At 41.0% G+C, this 22,085-nt stretch overlaps 2 protein-coding genes across 4 annotated transcripts in view; one reads left to right on the forward strand and one right to left on the reverse strand.

Annotated features, from left to right (window-relative positions):
- Positions 1 to 7,718, reverse strand: part of TLR6 (toll like receptor 6) — a 43,732-nt gene extending 36,014 nt beyond the window's left edge. The window contains exon 1 of the mRNA XM_049631922.1: positions 7,632 to 7,718. The gene's annotated coding sequence lies outside the window, so the exon portion shown is untranslated. The remainder of the gene's footprint in view (positions 1 to 7,631) is intronic.
- Positions 1 to 22,085, forward strand: part of FAM114A1 (family with sequence similarity 114 member A1) — a 112,207-nt gene that overhangs the window by 27,219 nt on the left and 62,903 nt on the right. Inside the window, exon 1 of one of the 3 annotated variants that reach the window (XM_049631957.1) lies at positions 16,952 to 16,984. The exons of the other annotated variants lie outside the window; for them this stretch is intronic. The gene's annotated coding sequence lies outside the window, so the exon portion shown is untranslated. Of the gene's footprint in view, positions 1 to 16,951; positions 16,985 to 22,085 lie in introns of those variants that run through there. 3 annotated transcript variants of the gene reach the window in all.

Consider the following 22,085-nt stretch of genomic DNA (forward strand, 5'->3'; position numbering starts at 1 on the left):
ACCGTGGTGGGAATGTAAATTGGTATAGCTATTGTGGAAAACAGTAAGGAGTTTCCATTTTAATGTTTAATTTTTTCCTCAAAACATTAAAAATAGAATTGCCATCTGATCCAGCAATCCCATTTCTGGGCATATATCTGAAAGCAATGAAATCACTGTCTTGAAAACCATGCATCCCCATACTCATTGCAGCATCGTTCACAATAGCCAAGGCACGCAAACAACATAGGCATCCACTGACAGATAAATAGGTAAAGAAAATGTGAGATATTTAGAGAAAGATAGAAATAGATATAATGGAATATTATTTAGTCATTAAAAGAAAGATATTCTGCCATTTTTGACAACATGGGTGGACCTTAAGGGCATTAGGCCAAGGGAAATAAAGTCAGACAGAGAAAATAAACACTGTATGATCTCACTCATATGTAGAATCTAAAAAAGCCTAACAGATAGTAGAAAGGGAAGGGGTTGCTAAGGTCTGGGGGACAGGGGAAATGAGGAGATGTTGGTCAAAGGTTAAAAACTTCCAGATATAAGGATGAATGAGTTCTGGGGATCTAATGTGCAGCCTGGTGATTATAGTTAACAGCAGTGTATTATATACTTGAGAGTTGCTAATGGAGTAGATTCTTACAACCAAAAATAAAAGATCATTATGTGAGGTGATGGATGTGTTAACTAACGTTACTGTGGTGACCATTTTGCAGTGGTCATATATACACAATTATGTTGCAGATCTTAAATTTATAGTGTTGTATGTTAATTATCTCAATAAAACTGGGGGGGAAAGAAGTAGGGAGGGACTTGAGGGTACATATTACATTCTGAGATGTGCAAGCCATACGATACTTGTAAAGGGGTTAAAGATAAGAACACTAGGGAGCCGTATCATCAGAAATTACAGTTTGTATATATAATACTCCATTAGGTCAAAGTATCAGAGAATTGGGCAATGAGAATAAAAGAGGCTACTACTTCATGCTGGTAAAAATAAATAGCCCACCATGAAAATATAACAGATAAGAACACTTACACAGTGAATAACTGCATCAAAATTTACAAAGTAAAAATGCTAAAAACACAAGGAGATATTGATAGTGAAAACATTTAGTGCATTTCTTTGGGTTACAATTAGATCAAACAGCATAAGACAATCATAGGAGGATTTGGATGAAATAATTAATAAAGGATTTAATAGAGACTTAGACTCTATAAAAAAAAAGTATATTATATATCTAAGTCCCCAGGTTTCATGGAGCATTTTACTAATATTGATTCTTAAGTCAAATTTTTTAATAAATACCCCAAAGCAGAAATTGTCAAAGTCATATTTTTGGGTAAAAAATAAAATTTTTTAAAAAGTATATTTATTTATTTTTGAGAGAGAAGCAGTGAGAGTGAGTGGGGGAGGGGCAGAGAGAGAGGGAGAGAGAGAATCTCAAGTATGCTCCACACACTGTCAGCACAAAGCCCAATGTGGGGCTAGAACTCACAAACGATGAGATCATGACCTGAGCCAAAACCAAAAGTCAGACACTTAACTGACTGAGCCACCCAGGCACCCCACAATAAACTTTTTAAACCATTTTTTTAAATGTCCTAAACATTTTCTGCATCAAAAACATTGCATTTTCAATTGCAAACATTAGAAAGTATGAGAGTCAACAGGGTGATATGCACATACTTTAATCTTCTCCTCTTGCTCTAAATCCCCAGAATGATTGTGGAAAAAATACGCACACACAGGAAGAAAAGAAAGAAAAGTCTTTAGGGAAACTGAAACCAAGAAAAGTCTCTGAGATCCACAAGCAGACTGGACTATGATAGAGTACTAACTTCCAAAGGATGTCCAACTCTTCATCCCAGAACTTGTGAATATTCTATTACATGGAAAAAGGGAATTTGAGTTGAAAATGGAATTAAATTCATTAATCTGCTGACCTTAAAATAAGAGGGTTATCCTGGATTATTCAAGTGGAACCAATGTAATCACAAGGGTCCTTAAAAACTAAAGAGGGAGGCAGAAGAAGAGGTCAGAGTGATGTGATGTAAGAAGGACTTGAGCTGCCATGAGGAAGGGGCCATGACCCAAGAAATGCAGGTAGCATTCAGAAGCTCAAAAAGGCAAGTAAATGCATTTTCCTTTAGAGCCTCCAGAAGAAATGTAATCTTGTCAACACCTTTATATACACCCAAAAAGACTTATGTTGGAGTACTAACTTACAGAGCTGTAAGATAATAAATGTGTTTTTTAAGCCACTAAGTTTGCAATAATTTGCTATAGCAGCAATATAAAATTAATACAGACTACTTTGGTCCACCCTCCTGATAAATAGGCTGTGAAAACAGATCAAGAAGCAGTTTGATATGGAGCCTCAACCACATTTTGGGTTGCACAATCAAAAAGCATGGCACTTACAAAACAAACACCATAATAGAAAGTAACCAGACTCAAGATACAAGAGAAGTTAACACCCAAGGAAACTATCAATGTTATCCTCAGATACTGAGGACTGATTGATAATGATATCCTAAGAGAGAGAGAAGAATTCTAAAAAAGAATGGAGTAGGAATCATAGAAATTAAAAACTTAATCATTGAAATAGAAAACTCATTAAATGAGTTGAATTGTAGAGTAGCAATGCTGATGTGAGAATTAGTGAGAAGACCAAGAAGAGGAATTTCCCCAAAACATAGTACAAGAAGCATAAGAGACAGAATATATGAAAGAAATACTAAAAGACATGCAAGACAGATCCACCATCTGAATTACCAGAGGATAGACTATCCTCTGAAAAATAAGCTGATAACTTTATCACCCCATCCCCCAAAAAGCCATAACAGGGATGCTAGAATGAATATTTTGCAAAGAAAGTAGGAAAGTTTATTGCTAAATTCCAATCAGTATTGATGACAAAAATTTTAATAATGATCTGGAACTAAAATTGCCAATAATTACAAGGGAATTAGTAGACAGTGGGGGAGAGGGAAAGAGTGAACTACAAGTATGTTGTGATCCTTGCCTGATTGACGAGAATCTATAGATAGAGACAAGTTAATTCAAAGTGTTAATTCAAGAAAAATACAAGTTTAAGTATGTATATTATAAAATTAAGAGTAATTATTAGAAAATACAACAAAAGAGGGGCGCCTGGGTGGCTCAGTTGGTTAAGCGTCTGACTTTGGCTCAGGTCATGATCTCGCAGGACGTGAGTTCAAGCCCCACGTCGGGCTCTGTGCTGACCGCTCAGAGCCTGGAGCCTGTTTCGGATTCTGTGTCTCCCTCTCTCTCTGACCCTCCCCCGCTCATGCTCTGTCTCAAAAATAAATAAACGTTAAAAAAAAATTTTAATAAAAAAAAAAAGAAAATACAACAAAAGAGACAAACTCCAATCATTTGAGGGTGGGGAGAAGCTTAGAATGAAGAAACCCTAATCCATCTAGCACTGTACTGAAGGAATAGCACATAATGATTAATTAATATGTTTCTAATATTTTAAGAATGGCTTATTATTAGCAAATCTATGACAATAACACATCAATAGATAAAAGGAAAAGAACAGATGAGCATCTCCATGGATGTTAAAAATTTACTTGTTAAATTTAGCATTCATCTTTGACCAAATATACAACTTTAATTAAAGTAGATATTGAAAAGATACATTGAGGGGCACCTGGGTGGCTCAGTGGGTTAAGCATCTGACTTCAGCTCCAATCGTGATCTTGGGGTTTGTGAGTTCAAACTCTGCCTCAGGCTGTGCTGACAGCTCAGAACCTGGAGCCTGCTTTCGATTCTGTGTCTCCCTCTCTCTCTGTCCCTCCCCTGCTCACACTAGGTCTCTGTCTCTAAAAAATAAACATTTAAAAATTTTTTAAAGAAAAAAATGGGGGCACCTGGGTGCCTCAGTCAGTTGAGCATCCAGCTTTGGCTCATGTCATGATCTTGGGGTTTGTGAATTTGAGCCCACATAGGGCTCTGTGCTGACAGCTAAGAGCCTAGAACCTGCTTGGGATTCTGTGTCTCCCTTGCTCTCTGCCCCACCCCCACTCACACTCTGTCTCTGTCTCTCTCTCTCCCTCTGTCTCTCTCTCTCTTTCAAAAATAACATTAAAAAAAGAAAGAAGAGATACTTTGAAAACCTGATGAAAAATATATTAAGTATCTAACTTAAAGGCATTTCTGTTACATTCAATGTCAAAGATGCCCACTGTTATTTAACACTGTTCTAGAAGTTCTAGCCATTGCAATTAAGGTGAAAGGGAAATGAGAGACAGAAATACAGGAATGCAGAAAATAAAAATATCACTCTTTTTAGATTATATGATTGTTAGTGTGTAAAATCCAAGAGAAGTAATGGAAAAACTGTTAGAACCAGTAAAAGAGTATGATAAAGCAGTCAGTACAAAATAAATTATTTTTTGAAAAAGAAATCTGTCTAAAAATAGTGGGTTGTCAAATAAATCATTACTATCTCCATTTAACTAAATATGACTACATGGCCTTTAAAAATAATGAAAATCTAATTCCATGGGAAATTGCTACTATCTTTATGTAAGTGACATAAAGTTTATTTTTTAAACAGGTAGCAATAAATACGTGTAGATATATGTGGAAAAATTAAGATACATATCAAGATATTAATAGTAATCATCTCTACATGGTAGGATTATAAGGGAATTTTATTTTCCTTTTAGCTGTTACCTGTATTTTTTTAATTTTCAACAATCAAAATTAAGAAGAACACATTACTTGCTCAGAACATTTACCAAAAAATTCAAAATCAATAGTTAATAATATGAATTATGCCCAATCTCACAAAAAACAAAAATGCACTCTATGTTTATTGCAGCATTATTTATAAAAGCCAAGATATGAAAGCAACTCACGTGTCCAACCATAGATGAATGGATAAAGAAGATGTGGTATATTTATACAATGGAATTGTGACTCAACCATAATTATTACTTGACATTTGCAACAACATGAATGGATCTATAATGCTAGGTGAAGTAAGTCAGACAGAGAAAGACACATATCATATGATTTCACTTATATGTGGACTCTAAAAAACAAAACAAATGAATAAACAAACAAAAAGTAGAAAACAGACCCATAAATACAGAGAACAAACTGGTGGCTGCCGGAGGGGAGAGGGTGGGGAGATGGGCAAATGGGTGAAGTGGAGTGAGAGGTATTGTCTTCCAGTTACGGAATGAATAAGTCAAGGTGATAACAGGTACAGCTTAGGAAATATAGTCAATGTTACTATAATAGGGTTTTATGGTGACAGATGGTAACAGATGGTAACTACACTTATAGTGAGTATAGCATAACATTTAGACTTGTTGAATCACTATGTTGTATGCCTAAAACTAATGTAACATTGTATATCAACTATACTTCAATTTTTAAAAATGCACATTAAAACAAAATAGGACATAACATCTAGATGAATCATGATCAGTTTAGACAGACCCAGCAAAGAAGGCACTTGAGTAACAAGGGGAGAAAGGATTGTAAGATGAACCCAGTATTAGATTCTATTAAAAAATAATAAATGTTAATTTTTTATAATGTTCTTTGGTCATGTAGGAAAATGTCCTTCTTTTAGAGATATAAAATGAAGCACTTACAGATGGAATGTTAGGATGTCTATAATTTAAGATTTTTAACCGTAAAAAGATAAAGTGAATCAAATGGGATTTTTTATTTCTTAAAGATTAAAAAAAGAGGTATTATTGTTACCTGCCAAATTTGAAAGATTCAAAAATATAACAGCCAGCGTTGGCAAGTGGGACTAAAATAAGAACTCTTGTTTACTACTGGAAGAAATGAAAAATTAGTACAACTTTTCTGAAGGACAATTTGGTCACATATATAAGTTCCTTAAAAACATGCCTACCCTTAATTTAGCAATCCCACTTTTCAGAATTTTCTTCTAAAGGAATTATGAGAAATACACCTAAAAACATTGCTATGAAAATGCTCTTGGCGTGATGAGAAATTGAAAAAAATGATAATGTCTACTGTAGAAAATAGTTTCATCAATTATTAAACCTATAACATGGGATAGCATGCAGCCTCAAATATTGCATTTTTGAAGCAATATGTTATATAAATATAATTTCTATTTCTATTTATTTTAAATATAAATTATAAATAATATAATGTTAAGTGAATAAGAGAATACAAAATTGTACATGTAGGAGGATCTAATTTTGTAAAATGTGATAAAATCTGACAAAATACACAAAGCCTAGGGAAAAAGAATGGGAAGAAATATATCAGATGTTAACAGTCATTATCTCTGCATCTCTGAATCATAGATACATTTAATTTTCTTTCTTATACTTTTGTGTATATTTGCAAAATTTTTAATTTTGAACTGTTTTTAACTCAAAAGATTTACCTCAAAATATAGCTAATGTAAAAATATTTTATATTTAAAGAAGCATGCTGTATTATTTGGGATATCGACATATACAGAGAATGTCTTCCACACGATGCTAGATAGTTGATGCTGTGGATGGGAACCCACCCAGAGGTCCCTCCACGGTGTCTGTTCAGGGGACTGAAACTTAGCCACCTGGTCGGAAAGCTGACCAGCTGCCCCGTGAGCATCCTGCCCCCCAAACACAAATATTCCTCCAAGGGCATTTATATCCTCAAGTGATTCCTCGTGTATACACTTAACAAGCCAGTCAGGAGCTTTTCTATTTAAGAAAAATAAAGGAGAGGGGAAAAAAGGGAGCAGAAGTTCAGAGAGTTCATCATTTGTTTTAAAAGGAAGTAAAGAGAGATAAAAGGTAAACGTTTTTTTTTTTTTCTTTAATGCATCAAATAAAAAGAGGGAGAAAAAAGACAGATGGAAGAAGCCCTGTTTCAAGGGGGAAGAAACTGTGGTGGATAGGATCCATGAAAATTCAGTCTATGAAAAAGACAAGATGAAAAAATATTAAGTGAGGTTAAGTGTGAGTCCGTAGTCAAGTTAGCAAATACGCAAGAAAGACACTGCTTTACTTGTCAACGTTTAGATAAGAGACCTGGAAGACATCAGGGCTAGACCCGTCCCTGCCACTTCCTCCATTTAATAAATGTTTATTCAGAGGGCACTACGTGCCAGCACTGTGCCAGGCGGCAGGAGCCAGGGATAGAACTGTGAACAGCACTGCTTTCAAAATACTTCTACATTAGTGACAGAGACCAAGGAACACATACAGTGCCGTGTGCGGGGAAGATCAAATGCCCGTGCCTACTATAAAAATACGTAAGTTGTGGAGCGGCAGAAACTGCTGCGCATGTCGCTGAAAGAGAGCAACTGGAGAGAGGTGATGAGAAATGTAGACGAAAACAGAACCAACATCCTGTTTTTCGCCGAACTATGGCTGCAGTGCTAGTGATTTTTATACCTTTTCAAGACAGTCATAAAAAGACCCCCTACTTTTTATCCGCCTTGTGAATTCCAGGGACGTTCACAACATGTTTAAAAAGACACCTAAAATCATCTTGCAAATATTTCAAAGAAACATTTTTAGTAACTGTTTCCTATGTACTTGTTGATATTTTCCTGCATATATGAAGTAATTATTCCACAATTTGAAAAAGCCATAAAAGCCTTTTTACTTACCAACGTGTTTCCTTCTCAGAAGAAGAGAAAGTAACTTCTAAGTGATCAGGAAGATAAAAGTGCTTGACAAACTGCGTGTCCTTCGTGGAAGTAGAGCAGGACCATAGAAACCGTTTTCTGCCATCTGTTGGACCTTCCTGGAATTACTCCTAGACAGGAATTTCCCTTTCAACAGTCACGTGACAAGCATGTGGGCCAGCAGATTTTCCTGGGCTACAGGCTAAAACAGTAATCCAGTTTTTAAATTCGTATGAGCACACGACTTAGGACAGTTTCAGTGTGAAGAAAAAAATGCTTTTTCTAACGTAATGTTTATCTGCAAAGTGTGCAGCCAGAACGTTAAATTGTCACCCAGAGGAGAAAGTTATTGAATACTGCCTGTTTTCCATGATCAGGATATTTAACATTTCCAAAAATCATTGCAACCCACCATTATCAAGCAATTTTGGAGCATTATTTTAGCTGGATGAGATACTCTAAAGCAGAATTAGCTTAGGTCCAAGATTTGTTTTTTAAAAAATCAACTTTCAAGGAAAGTTTAGTGGTTGATACATAATATAGCCACATCTAGGGGAAGTTGTGAACCTGTTTCTCCACATTCTGACCACATTGGGTATTATTATCTTTTTAAGTTTATTTACTTTGAGAGAAAGAGAGAGAGAATGGGGGAGGGGCAGAGAGAGAGAGAGAGAGAGAGAGAGCTAGAATCCCAAGCAGACTCCACCCTGTCAGCAAGGAGGCTGACATGGGACTCAAACTCATGAACTGTGAGATCATGACCTGAGCTGAAGTCAAGAGTCTGATGCTTAACAGACTGAGCCACCCAGGCACCCCCAACATTTTGTATTATTAAATGCATGAATTCTTAATTCTAGAATAATAAATAACACAGATGCTGCAGGACTAAAAATCAATTTTCTAAAGGCCATTTAGAATAATTTTAGAACAATCAACAAAGGTTAATACAAAAAGAAGGTGTCTGGTTCACCAGATACTTTAGGCAGCCAGGATATCCAATTCCCCAGACTTTCCACTTAATCAAGACTAATATGTAAAGAAATGAACATATGAGTTAAATAACCATTCTATAATCACTGTCTGGCATTACCTCATCTATACAAAAAACAAGTTAAGACCCTACAGTCTGACCCATAACGAAGTGAGACATTTGGATAAGAATCACTTCTGCTTTCAGGAGGAAGCGAAGGCCAGCTTCTTACTATTCATTCTTAGTCATCAAACATAACAGGAAGTCTTCTTAGGTGGGGAGGGTCAGCAAGGAGCCAATGGGTCTCTGATGGACCAACCAAAGGAAACAGCGAGGGAGTAGTGGGTATCTGTGACACTGGGAAACCAGCTTTGTGCAACAGGGAGAGGAGAAAAGGGCCAGCTGGGGTTTTAAGGGAGTTTTAAGCAACACTGGACTAAAGCCTTGAAGAAAACACACACGCGTATTTACACACACAACACGTGCGCACACACAGACACATCACTGCAGATTTGGTCACATTGCACAATGACTTAACAAACCCTCACTAGGACATTTCATAATGCTGCTATTCGGAGCTGTTATAATTCTGAGAAACATCTTTAAGGACATGACAAAACCCACAGAAGTCAGGTAACATGGAAGACAGGACGGCAGAGGAACAGATCATACTGGGCGGAACTCACAATGCCAAATACTAGCTGTGTGGTCTTGGGCAAATTACTTAATCTCACAAAGACTCCATTTATTTATCTAAAATGGGAGTACTTATGATTTTTAGGGAAGATAATGAATATAAAGTGGGTGGGACAGGGAACACAAGAGAAGTTACAATACTAAGGAGCTTTGGAATTCTATATAAGCCTTACGTTTTTCCTTGTTGAGATGAAAAGACTTCAGGATACACTAGTAAGTGAAGAAAAGCAAGGTGCAGAAGTGTATGGAGAGCGTGCTATCATTTTCATAAAATCTGGTCTATTTACTTAGGTTATCTCCTTGCCAGGCATTGTTCTGAGTGCTTTACAAATATTACCTCACTTAACCCTCATAAAGATGCTGTTAAGTACTATCATTAGCCTCACTTAAACTGGGGGAGGAGCAATCAGGTAACTGTCCAATCAATGTTGTGCGTGCTGGTCACCGGTGGGGCTGGGGTTTGAATCCACATGCAGTCTAGCACCAGCATCTGTGTGCTTCAGCACTACCCCAGGCTGCCGTCCACCTATCCTTAGGACACACACAGAGGAGGGAAGGAGAGAGAGAGGAGCAGGCTAGAAAATGGGCAGAGATTGGAGTTTTGCATCAGAAACCGGTAGCCCTGTCAACACCTTGATTTTGGACTTCTGGCCTCCAGAACTGTGAGAGAATGAATGTCTGTTTTAAGCCACCCAATTTTATGGGAAATTGTTATGATAGCCACAGGAAACTGATACAAGAATCTACATACCTATGCTGATATATGCATAAAAATATTTTTTTTTCTGAGAGGATAATTAAGAAAGTGTTACCTTTGAGCAGAAGAACCAACAGAGAGAGAGCTTTATATTCACCATTTTATGCTCTTTTGTCCCTTTTGAATTTTTTATTACTATTTGCATGCATTCGTTTTATTTTTTAAAAACAAAAGTGTCATAGTGGGATAGGTAAAATAACAGTCTAAAAATGGCAAATATACTATCCCAATAGAGAAGCAAAACATTATTTTGATGATTTTTACTTTTTAAAACACTGGCCTTCCTTTCCCTGGAAAAATCAATCAACAATTACTTTTGTTTACCAACAGCTTTACATTTTTATTAATGCTTATTTTTGAGTGAGAGAGAGCACGCACATGCGAGCGGGTGCACGCACACATGAGCTGGGGAGGGGCACACAGAGAGGGGGACAGATGATCCAAAGTGGGCTCTGTGCTGACAGCAGATAGCCCGATGCAGGGCTTGAACTCATGAACCATGAGATCATGACCTGAGCTAAGTCAGACGCTTAACCGACTGAGCCACCCAGGCACCCCATCAACAGCTTTAAAAACAGGTTATATTAAAATTATATCATAAAATATACAAACCATTAAAAATAAAATTGATAACTTAAAATTTGTATTAAAATCCAAATATGATCGCTTCTCGGCCTTTTGGCTAAGATCAAGTGTAAAATCCAAATATGCTGGGGCACCCGGGTGGCTCAGTCGGTTAAGCGTCCGACTTCAGCTCAGGTCACTATCTAGCGGTCCGTGAGTTCGAGCTCCGTGTGGGGCTCTGGGCTGATGGCTCAGAGCCTGGAGTCTGCTTCCGATTCTGTGTCGCCCCCTCTCTCTGCCCCTCCCCTGTTCATGCTCTGTCTCTCTCTGTCTCAAAAATAAATAAACTTTAAAAAAAAATCCAAATATGCTGAATTAAAAAAAAAAAAGACAAGTCACAGTCTAGGAAAATTATTTGCAACACATGTAACCACAAAAGTATTAATATCCAAAATATATTAGGAATTCTTACAAGCCAATAGGAAAATGAGTAATAAGCCCAATGGTGGGAAATTAGCGAAGATATAAACAGATGGATAACAGAAAAGTAAAAAGAAATAGATTCAACATATAGTAAGGAATGAATCCTTATTAGAATATGGGAAAATACAAAACAAGACAACCAGGAGACACCATTGTACACACCTGGGATGGACAAAAATTAAAACATCTAATACCAAATGTTGGTCAGATCATGAGGAAACAGGAACTCTCATACATGTTCAGAGATTCTGACTTAAGTGGTCCGGGATGGCACCAGGCATCAGTATTATTTTAAAAGCTCTCCAGGTGATCCAGTTCAGAAGGATCAGGGCACTTAGATGTAAATGTCATTCTAAACACATCGCCCTCTAGTGGCCCGTTTTCCTCAACTGCACCCTTCACACCTCACGGCCTGGAAATGATGTAGGTGTCCTTGACTCTCACTGCTACCTCCAGATCAGTCTTTGAAACCTACCCCTCCTGGTTGCAATCACCCAGAGTCCCATCACTCCTTCATTCACTGAGTATTTCAGCAATGCTCACCGTCCACGTACAATACCACCCCTGCCATAATTCTAGTAATTCCAATAACTATGTAGAGATACTTTCATTCCACACCCCCCGCTTCTTAGTTCTTTGATATTCTCTCTGCTAATGATCTTATACTGCAACCCACCTCAGCCATCCATTCCCTCATTATACCCGAAATATTATTATTGCCAATGGCTGTACCCTCTCCATAATCTCACTTGCCAGCATCCCGCTCTCCAGCTACGACCTCTAATTCTCTCCCTCTGCTGCCAACAAGTCCTCAGCCCCACTGCATTGGACTGAAAGCTCATGATCCATCCTTTTAATCATCCCTCTACGTTTACGCTCAGCTACCTTATTCCACTCTCCTCTACCCAGGTTAAATCCAACTCACCACTGGACTACACAGAGCCTGAGCAGCTCAATGAAGCTGGAGAAAATACCCACGCTGACTGTTTTACTCGAAATTCATGGCTGGATCCCAACCTCAAGAGGGAGCAGCAATCCTACTACCTTATCTACCCACCCCCCTTTCCTAAGCCTGTTCACTCTCCCCTTATACCTCCTTTCCTCTCTTATGCTGCCAACACCCCCTTCCTTCCTCTCTCTCAGCTGATGATGCTTCATTTTTCATGCAGAAAAGCAAAGCAACCAGAAGAGCATTTCCACATCCTCCCCAAAGACTCTACTAGCCTACTTGTATGTGTCTACCTGTTGTACGTGTCTTCCTTTGTTCACCTGAATGAACTCAGTCAAGAGCTTCCTCCCCATTGAGCATTGACTTCCATCCCTGCTTGTCCACTCAAGGAAATCACTCTCTCACTCTTGCAATGATCTTTTCTCTACTACATCATCATTTTTTTTTGCTCTAATATATGGTTCTAATTAGCATATAATGCTACAACTTCTCTCATATTTGAACCCTCAGTCTCTTCATCTTTGCTCCCCTTTACACCAGAACTCCTTGAAAGAGTTGTTGTACTCACTGTCTCTAAAGTCTCCTTCCATTCTCTCAAACCTACTCCAATCAGGTTTCTTCCTCTATCACTCCAGAGAAATCATTCTTGTTAAGGTCACTAATGACGTCCACATTGCCAAATCCAAATTTCAATTGGACTGACCAATTCTCAGTTTTCATCAGATCTATTGGCAGTATTTAACACAGTTAAAAGATCTTGAAAAGTTTTCTTACTTAGCTTCTGGGACCCCATACTCCCCTCCTCCATTGCTATTCGCATACACCTCCCTCCCAACTTCTTGCTAAATCACTGCATTCCTTCCCAGTCTCCTTCTGGGTTCTCCTTATCTCTCCGACTTGGCACAACTAAGACTCAGTCCTGGGCCTCTTCTCTTCTGCAACTCTGTGCATTCTCATCCTGGTTCATAGCTTCAAAACTATTGATTTACTGATGACTCCCCAGTTACTATCTCCAGCCCAGACTTCTCCCCTGAACTCCAGACTCTTACACCCAACTGCCTGCTAAACATTTGCTAAACTTTTCTTGTTGCAATTCAAGTGTTTGAATCTTCACTACCTCAAACCTCAAACCTGTCCCTTTTGCATCCTTCCTGATCTCAATAAGTGATACTTCTGTTCTTGCAGTCATTCAGGTCAAAACCCTTGGACTAATGTTTGACTTCTTTCTTTTCCTCCATGTCTGCATCCAATCCTTGAGCAAATTTGGCTGGGCTTTTCTTTGAAACGTCTCCATAAGCAAAACACCCCTCGTGCCCTCCACCGTTCCAAAGTGGCCAAAACCATAGTCATCTCTCACACAGATAACTGTAATGACTTCCTAACTGGTCTGTCTGCTTCTGTCCTTCCTGCTACCCACCAACCTTCACCCTATCCCAACCCAATTACAATCAGACACTAGAATCACGGCACACTCCTACTCAAAATCTGTAAGGGTTCTCATTTCACTCAAAGTATAAGCCAAAATCCCTATTATGGTTTGCAAGGCACTACCTTATCTGCCTCATCTTTTAGACTTCACTATCTCGATGGCCTCATTCCTGCCACTCTGCCCCATCCTCCCTCTGCTCCAGCCACACTGGCCACATTACCATTCTCTGAGTGCACCAAGCATGCCCCACACTGCTCTTGCAGTCCTCTCTGCCTGAAACTGTCCCCACATATCACCATTGTTCACTCCTTTACTTCCTTAAAATCTACACTGAAATGTCACTTTATTGTCAAGACCTTCCCTGACCACGGTTACTCCCACCCATGATATTCTAGACCTATGGACACTATACATTGCTTTATGCCACCATCTGATATGTTATCTAGTTAGAGTCTATCTCCTTTTCAACAGAATGCAAGTTCTAGAGCAGCTAGAGCAGATCTAGGCACATACTCAAAAAAAGTTGGGTTTAATGAATGGTTGTGATGTAGGCAGGCTGGGGCCATGGATCCAGAGGGGGTCCCACAGGACCAGCCAAGAGGGTCCTTGGCTACACACTGGATAGAAATAGCCAGGATGGAGTGAGAGCAGAGTTTGTTGATGATACAGAGACAGTGCACATATAGATAGAGCATCTGGAAGACGCAGAAAGGAAAAGGAAAGAGAGTCTCTTCTTTGTTCCCGGTCTGAAGTTTTTATTGAGGACTGTGGTCTGGTGTATGTGTCCTCTCAGGCATCCAAGAACTGGTTACAAGAAAGACAAGTGTCCAGGTATCCTCCATAACTCACTTATTCCTTGGAGCCAAAGGGTCTTGGCATTGAGATGTCTAGCACCAATGGTCTGGAATAGGCACATGATGGGTTTATCCGATCATTCTCTCCCAGTCCTTTCTTAGATGTTATCTATTGTGTTGGAAGACTAAAGAAATCATTAACTCCTTGTCCCTTACAAGGAGGGCATGCATTATTTGTACTATGAGGAACACGTATGAGTGCTGGTACTAGCAAGAATAGAAGCAAGAAAAAAAGCAAGAAGGAGATTTTTATGGAGTCCTTCAGCTTCCCTCAGTTGAACCAATTTGGAGGACAATTTCAAGTATCTAAAAAAAGGTGACCTGGCTATTCCATTTCTAGCCTGCAATATAAGACAATATACACAAAGGAGGCCATTGCAGCACTATGTGTAATAGTGAAACATGAAATACACTAAATGTCCATCAATTGGGGAATTGATAAGTTGTGGATAATCGTACAATGGAATCCTATAAGGACTTTAAAATGAATGTACTAGATCTACAATCTATGAACATAAATGATTCTCAAAAATATAATGGCACATAGGATGTTATTTATACAATTTTAAAACATTGAGGGGTGCCTGGGTGGCTCAGTTGGTTGAGCATCTGACTTCAGCTCAGGTCATGATCTCGTGGTCGGTGAGTTCCAGCCCCACATGGGGCTCTGTGCTGACAGCTCAGAGCCTGGAGCCTGCTTCGGATTCTGTGTCTCCCTCTCTCTGCCCTTCCCCTGTTCGTGCTTTGTCTCTCTCTCAAAAATAAAATAAAAACATTTAAAATTTTTGAAAAATATAGTATTTGTGGATAAAGAGATGTGCAGTATAGAAATATGGGTGGGGAGGATACACAACAGCTGCAGGATAGTGGTGACCTCCAGGGAAGGTGAAGAATGGAAGGGAGTAGATTTCAAACATATCTGTAACATTTTTTTTTTTCTTTTAAAAGAATGCTCTAGGGGTACCTGGGTGGCTCAGGCCGTTAAGGGTCCAACTCTTGGTTTTGGCTCAGGTCATGATCTCACAGTTGGTGAGTTTGAGTCCTGCATTAGGGTCTGTGCTGATATCGTAGAACCTGCTTGGGATTCTCCCTCTCCCTATCACTGCCTCTCTCTCTAAAGAAATAAATAAATACACTTAAAAAAATAAATAAATAAAAGAAGGTTCTAAAATAAATATGACAAAAAAGAAAAGTTATTCAATCTTCATATTGTCATAATATTATCTACTTTTTTCTTATACAAACATTTGTCATATTATTCTCTGCTTTCCTATATGTCTTAAAGAATATTTTATTCTTTAATACTCCCAAATATTTTTAATGAATAAAAAAATTTTAAGTTGCAAAAAATAACAACTTTTGAAATAAATCTTGGTGGGCTTAGAAGCAGCAGCATTTCAGTAAAAGGGCATAATTTGCAGTCAGCAACAAAACCTGTTGCTGGAGTTGCTTGCCCCGTATTCTGTTATCGGAAAGGTGTGGTTTGGGTCAAAGGCGAAAAGGAAACCAGCCGTGAAGAGGGAATGTTTGATCGGGCGGCTACGGTTCAGCGCAGCAGGGAGGGCAGGTGTGGCAAAGGTGCTTGCTGTCCTTAGGCGCAGAAGTCACAAGCATGGTGTTTGCGTCCATGGTTCACCGAAACACGCCTGTCACACCTTTCAAACAAAATCTGCTAACACTCACAATTGCAGAACTCAGAACGAATCACCGTTTTTAAAACTGCATTGTCCCTAACTTATATAAAATATATGTACACGTATATATATTTACAAGAGAAGGTTTATACCATACATGACACTTTTGTAAACTTCCCCTGCCCTACACTTAATATTCGGCTATGGCCTGCCTTCTTTGCTGCCAACAAATCGGATGTAGAGTTATAATATTTAATGGCTACAACATATCTGATTGTTTGAAGATGCTATGGTTTACTTCACCAATCCTTTATTGTGGGACAGATTATGACCGGGTTTTCTCGGGCACAAACAACCGCAATAAACATCCTTGCACATACATACTCGCACATTGGCTTAAGACAAATTCGCAGATGTGGAACTCCTGAGCCAAAGCTACTGCTTTTGAATTCTGATCCCCATTTCCAAACTGGCCTTCTAGAAAGTGTTTTTTGTTTAGTTGGCCGATTTTAAATCAAATGACACTCCCACAAACAAGGTAAGGGAAAGCTGTTTAACGCACAATCGAGGCATCAAAAACTCTGGCCGAACTTGAGCGATCCCTTCCCGGGGAAACTGCCCGCAGGGTTTTCCGGCACTTTTAAAGGTAGGAAATGGATGCGGAGAACCCCAAGACCCGCCCAGGGTGGGGGTGGGCGTCCGTCCGGCTATTCCTGCGGGCACAGGGCTGGAAAAGCCTAGTTATCCCGCGAGGATCCGGGCCCGGAGGAAGAAGGTGCCCGGGCGCCTCGGCTGCGCTCGGGCGCTGGGGCGGGGCGCCCGCGGGGGCGGGGCTCCGCTTGGGCCGACCGCGGGGCGGGGCAGCTCTGCCGGCCGCCCCCTTGTCCCCCCTCCGGGCCCGCCCTCCGGCCGCGTCCCCGCCGGCCCTGCCGACGTGGCGGGGCGGGACCCGCCCCCGCCCCCGCCCGGCGCTCCCGCGCGCACTCGGCCGCCGGAGCGGTAAGAGCCCCGGGCACCCTCTCCCCTTCCCCTTCCCCGGGAGGGCGGGGGAGTGCGAGGACAGCCGCATCTGGGTGGTGGGCAGACCCTGCCGTCTCTCCTTGTCCTGGTCCCCAAATTCTGCCCTCCGCTTTAGTGGGAAGCCATCGACAGGGACTTGGCACCGCGCGCGGGACCCGGGAGGACCGGACTTGGGGGGTGAAGGTCTGGGGAGGCGCGGGAGGCGCGGCCGAGGGCCCTGTGTGGGTGCGGGCGTGTGAGTGTGTGTGTGTGAGTGTGTGTCGCTCCGGGTCCACGCTCATGCACACACCCACACGCCCGCACTCGGGGTCTGCCCCCTCGGCCGGCCTGAACCTCCGCGGAGACTGCCTTGTGTTCTCAAAGTATCCGGTCGCGGCACCAAGCAAGTCTGAAAAAGTTTCTCCAGTGCCCCAGGTCCGAGTCAGAGGAGGCTGCAGGATCCCTGCCGCCAGGGGCACAGAGGGAGCAGCTCCCCATAAGGCAAAGTCCTCCATCCTGGGGTTCGCCTGTCCTTGGCCCCGGAAAACCGAGCTCTGGCCTTGACCTCCCAGCCAACTTCAGCATCTCTCTTCCTTCAGCTTCACACGCTCTTCCACCCCAGCCAACACCCTAAACTAGTGCTACCTGGATTCACATCCCCCAGGCGGAGCCTACCCCCTGCCCCCCGCCCCTCCCCAGCCCCCCACGCACTCACTCACTGATCTTCCACCATGGATTCTGGTGAGTATTTCCAGCCATCTCAGATCTGGCACCTGAACTTCACCGTCCTTTCCTAGAGTAGGAAGACATCTCTGTCTGGGCTAAAAGCAGTATCTGTGCCCCATTCATCCCATCATTTCCCATCCTGAGAATTAGAGTTACAAGCAGGTGGCTTCTAAAATCAGTCTCTCTTGAACTCCAATTTGAGATAACTAAGGAGACAGCCTGTCTGTTCAGAGGCCTCTTTCTGTCCTCTTTTCCTCCTAGTGCCCCTTTCTGACCTCACCCATATTCATTCCCAGTTCTCTCTGTCCTTTCCTCCCTCAGAACCTGAGCTCAGGAAAGAATCTGCTAACTGCTTACTTACATTGTAAGCTTTGAGCGAAGGAATGAAACTTCCAGGGTGGTATTTGAAGCACAAGCCAGTGCAGAAGGAATTTGAGGGTGAATGGGGGCCTTCTAGAAAATCAGAGATTCAGTTCATATAGGTAGCCCTTTATTTAGAAGTCCAGCATATATCAAATATTCTTCCTTAATCAATATTAAACAATATAGTTCAATTCCGTAAACATCTGAGGGTTAGAAACCAAGCTAAGTGCTTGCTGGTCACAGTCCTGGAGGAGAAAATGACACAGAAACAAATACTCCTTATAAATGCCATAGAAGTTAGTGCAAAGTATCACTGTCTCTCTCACACACACACATACAGCATGGAAGAGGGAGCAATTAGTTTTTTGGAAAGAGTGGGGCAAATTAAGGAAAATTTCAGAGTAAGAAATACACTAGACATGGAGAGACAAATAGGAGTTTGCAAAGCAGTTGAAGGTAGGGCAGCCCAGGCAGAGGAACCAGATAGGCAAAGGCAAGGATGTGGGAATGTTTACAGGCTTGTTGGTAATGATGGGAAGTCTGGTGAGGCGAGTGTAGGGTGTATTAAGAGTTACAAGAGGTGGAGAGATGGGAGCTGAATTATGAAGGCTCACAGATGTCATGCAAAGGTGTTTCAACCTAATGGTTTTTAAACAAGAGCAAATAGGTCCCATCTGTGTTTCAGAAAAATACGTAGGAGACAGGTGGAGGCTAGACCAGAGGAAAAAGAGGCTGGGGCTCGGGCCCACCACTTGTTAAGCTCCATAGGTGGAGAACTCTTATAAGCTGATTAACCTCTCATGCAGAGGTTTTTTGTTCCTGCTCCTTCACTGACCAGCCCCTTTAAAAAAATTTTTTTAACTTTTTTTTTTTAATTTTTTGAGAGAGAAAGACAGAGTGTGAGCAGGGGAAGGGCAGAGAGAGAGGGAGACACAGAATCCAAGGCAAGCTCCAGGCTCTGAACTGTCAGCACAGAGCCCAATGCGGGGCTCGAAATCACGAACTGTGAGATCATGACCTGAGCCAAAGTCAGATGCTTAAGTGACTGAGCCACCCAGGCACCCCAGCCCCTTTATAAAATTGGGGGCAGTGATTTTACAGTCTATCCTGTTACCAAACTCATATCTTGCCAAATGAGACCATTTAAAAAAATCTATCCCCTGCACTACTATTTCATAAAATGAAAGACATTTTAATACCAAGGAAAGCACGCAGGCTAAACTTGCAAGATGAAGGCAGTCCTTTAATTTAATAAATTTAGATTGACAAAAAAACTTGCTATCTTGTCCTCATTTTTCTCTATCATCAGGAACTGGTCCCAGTCCTGCCGTTTTTGGTGTTCGGGAACCAAGTATCCAGGTCATTTTGTCCAGTTTGTCTAAGAGCAGGAAGTGAGGAAGCCCACCGAGAGTGCGTTGTGTACCCACAAAGAGAGGGTGGGGCCAGGGCATGCTCTTTCTACCTCAGAATACTGTCTCTCTCTCCCCCCACTATTCCTCCATGCTGCCTCCTAGCCCAGCCACACATTCATCCTGATTATCTAGAATTCCTTCCTGATACTGGGCATTTGCACATACTCTGATCCTATCATGCCTGAGTAACCATAGCAAAACCATTTTCAAGGTTCTCCCTTGCACAAGGTCAGTCTAATTCGGGCACATCGTTCCCTTATTGGATGTGCCGTTTTTTGTCATCATTTACCCATTTCATGTTAGCTGAAGTTGTTTCCTGGACCTTCATTGACCAGGAATAAAATGAAAACAGATTATTCATTTTCTGAAGGATAGTAGTCATGGCTTCCCTCTTTAAACTTATTTTTGGAGCCTATGATGTTGCTGCTCCAATACCTAGCATAGTTCTGGGAGCATTTTAGGTGATGAATGAATTTACTCATGAAAAACTAACTTATTCCCAGCCTACAAAGGCTCCTTTATATGCCACTCTTCCTCTCCTTGAAGTGTTCTAAAGAAGCCTCCTTGTTTCTCTGGGTTCAGTTTCGCTAGCATCAAAGCCACAAGACATGGCTGCAGTGATCAATGTTCCAAACCATAAATCAGGAGAGATTTATAAGTCTGATTGCTTCTGGGGCCCCCAGGCCGACATGGGGACTGTCCTAGGAAACACAGTGCGTATCACAGCTGTGGTCCTGGTGCACTCTGACAGTCACTGTGCAGACACAGCTTTCTATTTAAAACACAACAGTTTCTAATGGCCTCAGATAAGAGGGCACAGTGTTAAAACTGATTTCATCTCTCCTATCATAACACCCAGAGTAGACAAAGGTCTATCAGAACAAACAAATGAAAACAATTTTTGGTTTTGGTTCTGGTTTAGAGAAAATACAGACCTGTAACAGGCAGAAGTCAATATAGATTAAAGATACATACAATTAGAAGTTAAAGGGCGCCTGGGTGGCTCAGTCAGTTAAGCATCTGACTCTTGATTTCAGCTTGGATCATGATCTCTCGGTTCGTAAGTTTGAGCCCTGCATTGGCTCTGCGCTCAGAGTGGGGAGCCTGCTTGGGATTCTCTTTCTTCCTCTCTGCCCCTCCCCTGCTTACACATGCTCGCTCTCTCTCTCTCTCTCTCTCAAAATAAATAAACATTAAAAAAAGAAGTTAAAGTAGGGTAAATATTATGGTGACCATTTTGACTCTCTAAACGGATGTAAAAATACAGTCTTTTTGAAACTTGTAAGTTGTCCATAAATATTTTAAACAGTATGGGTTCAATACCTTATAGCTAATTTGGGGCATTTCTGAAGGAATGGCTTCCTGTAGCTGGTGGAATGCAGAGCAGCTCCAGGGAAGAGAGGTTTCTGTCTTTGCAGTTTTTCTACAATTGACCTAAGGCAATTTGGCCATCAGCTTGTTCTGAGAAGCTTGATGAAGTCCAAGCTCTCTGACCTTTAAGGCCTCTGGCATGGACTGCTCTACAGGCAGGACTCAGCTAACCCAGTCAGGTTTTGGGGTTCTCCCGAAAAGCATAACTAGAAGATCTCTCTCTCAAAGACCACTAAACTGCTGAACCCAATAGAATCTTATGCCCTGGTAATAGAAGGGCGGATTGCACCTGTATGTTATTAGTTGCCAATCCACATATCTCAGGCATCTTCTGTTTCACTGGTGAAAAATGGCTTCTAATATCCCTTGTGCTAATTAGCACATCCTGGGGTTCTGATTAAAGGGGATGATGGTTAAACCGTCTCTAGAAGTGGACACCCAATTACAGATTTTGAATGCTAACTCAAGTCTTCTGGAGAGGACATTCCTGAATAGGGCACTTCGGTGTTAACCAGCCACCCCTAGGCTGTAAATTGCAGCAAACCTGCATGCATGTCACACGATATATGCAGAGGTATTTTAGAGTACATTACGAACAGCACTGCAACACATTTAGGGCAAAGCAGAATCAACAACAACAACAACAAAAAAAAAACACTTTTTATTTGCCCATGAACATTTATTATAGCCAGGTTTATCCTTACGTCCCTGTTTATAGAAAAGTGAAATAGTTTGGAGTGCCTTAATAATCCAGATTAATAATAAGGATTTTCAAATTACCTTACAAAGAAATGAAAATATCAGACAGTGTCTATGGCCAGCTATTGATGAATAAAAAATGGGAACAAAAGTGATGTTGAAGCATCATTTATTCACAGGGCCATTCTCCTAATGCCCCTAGGACCCAGGCAAGGATAGGACAAATTAAAACAAAAATTTCTAGATCATGGAAACCAAGCAATGTTCTAGACCATGGGTCAGCAAACATTTTTGTAAAAGGCCAGATAGTAAATATTTTAGGCTTTGCGACTTTATGGGCCATATGGTCTCAGCTACTCAACTCAGCTGTTGTAGTGCTAGAGAAGCCACAGACAGTACGTAAACAAATGAACGTATCTGTGTCCCCATAAAATTTGATTTACCAGAACAGGCGGAGGGCACAATCTGGCCAGCAGGCTATAGTTTGCCAACCCCCAGCCCTAACCCAGTCCTGACTCTGAGATTTTCAA

The sequence above is a fragment of the Panthera uncia genome, chromosome B1 (assembly GCF_023721935.1).
Source record: "Panthera uncia isolate 11264 chromosome B1, Puncia_PCG_1.0, whole genome shotgun sequence".
Classification (NCBI taxonomy): domain Eukaryota; kingdom Metazoa; phylum Chordata; class Mammalia; order Carnivora; family Felidae; genus Panthera; species Panthera uncia.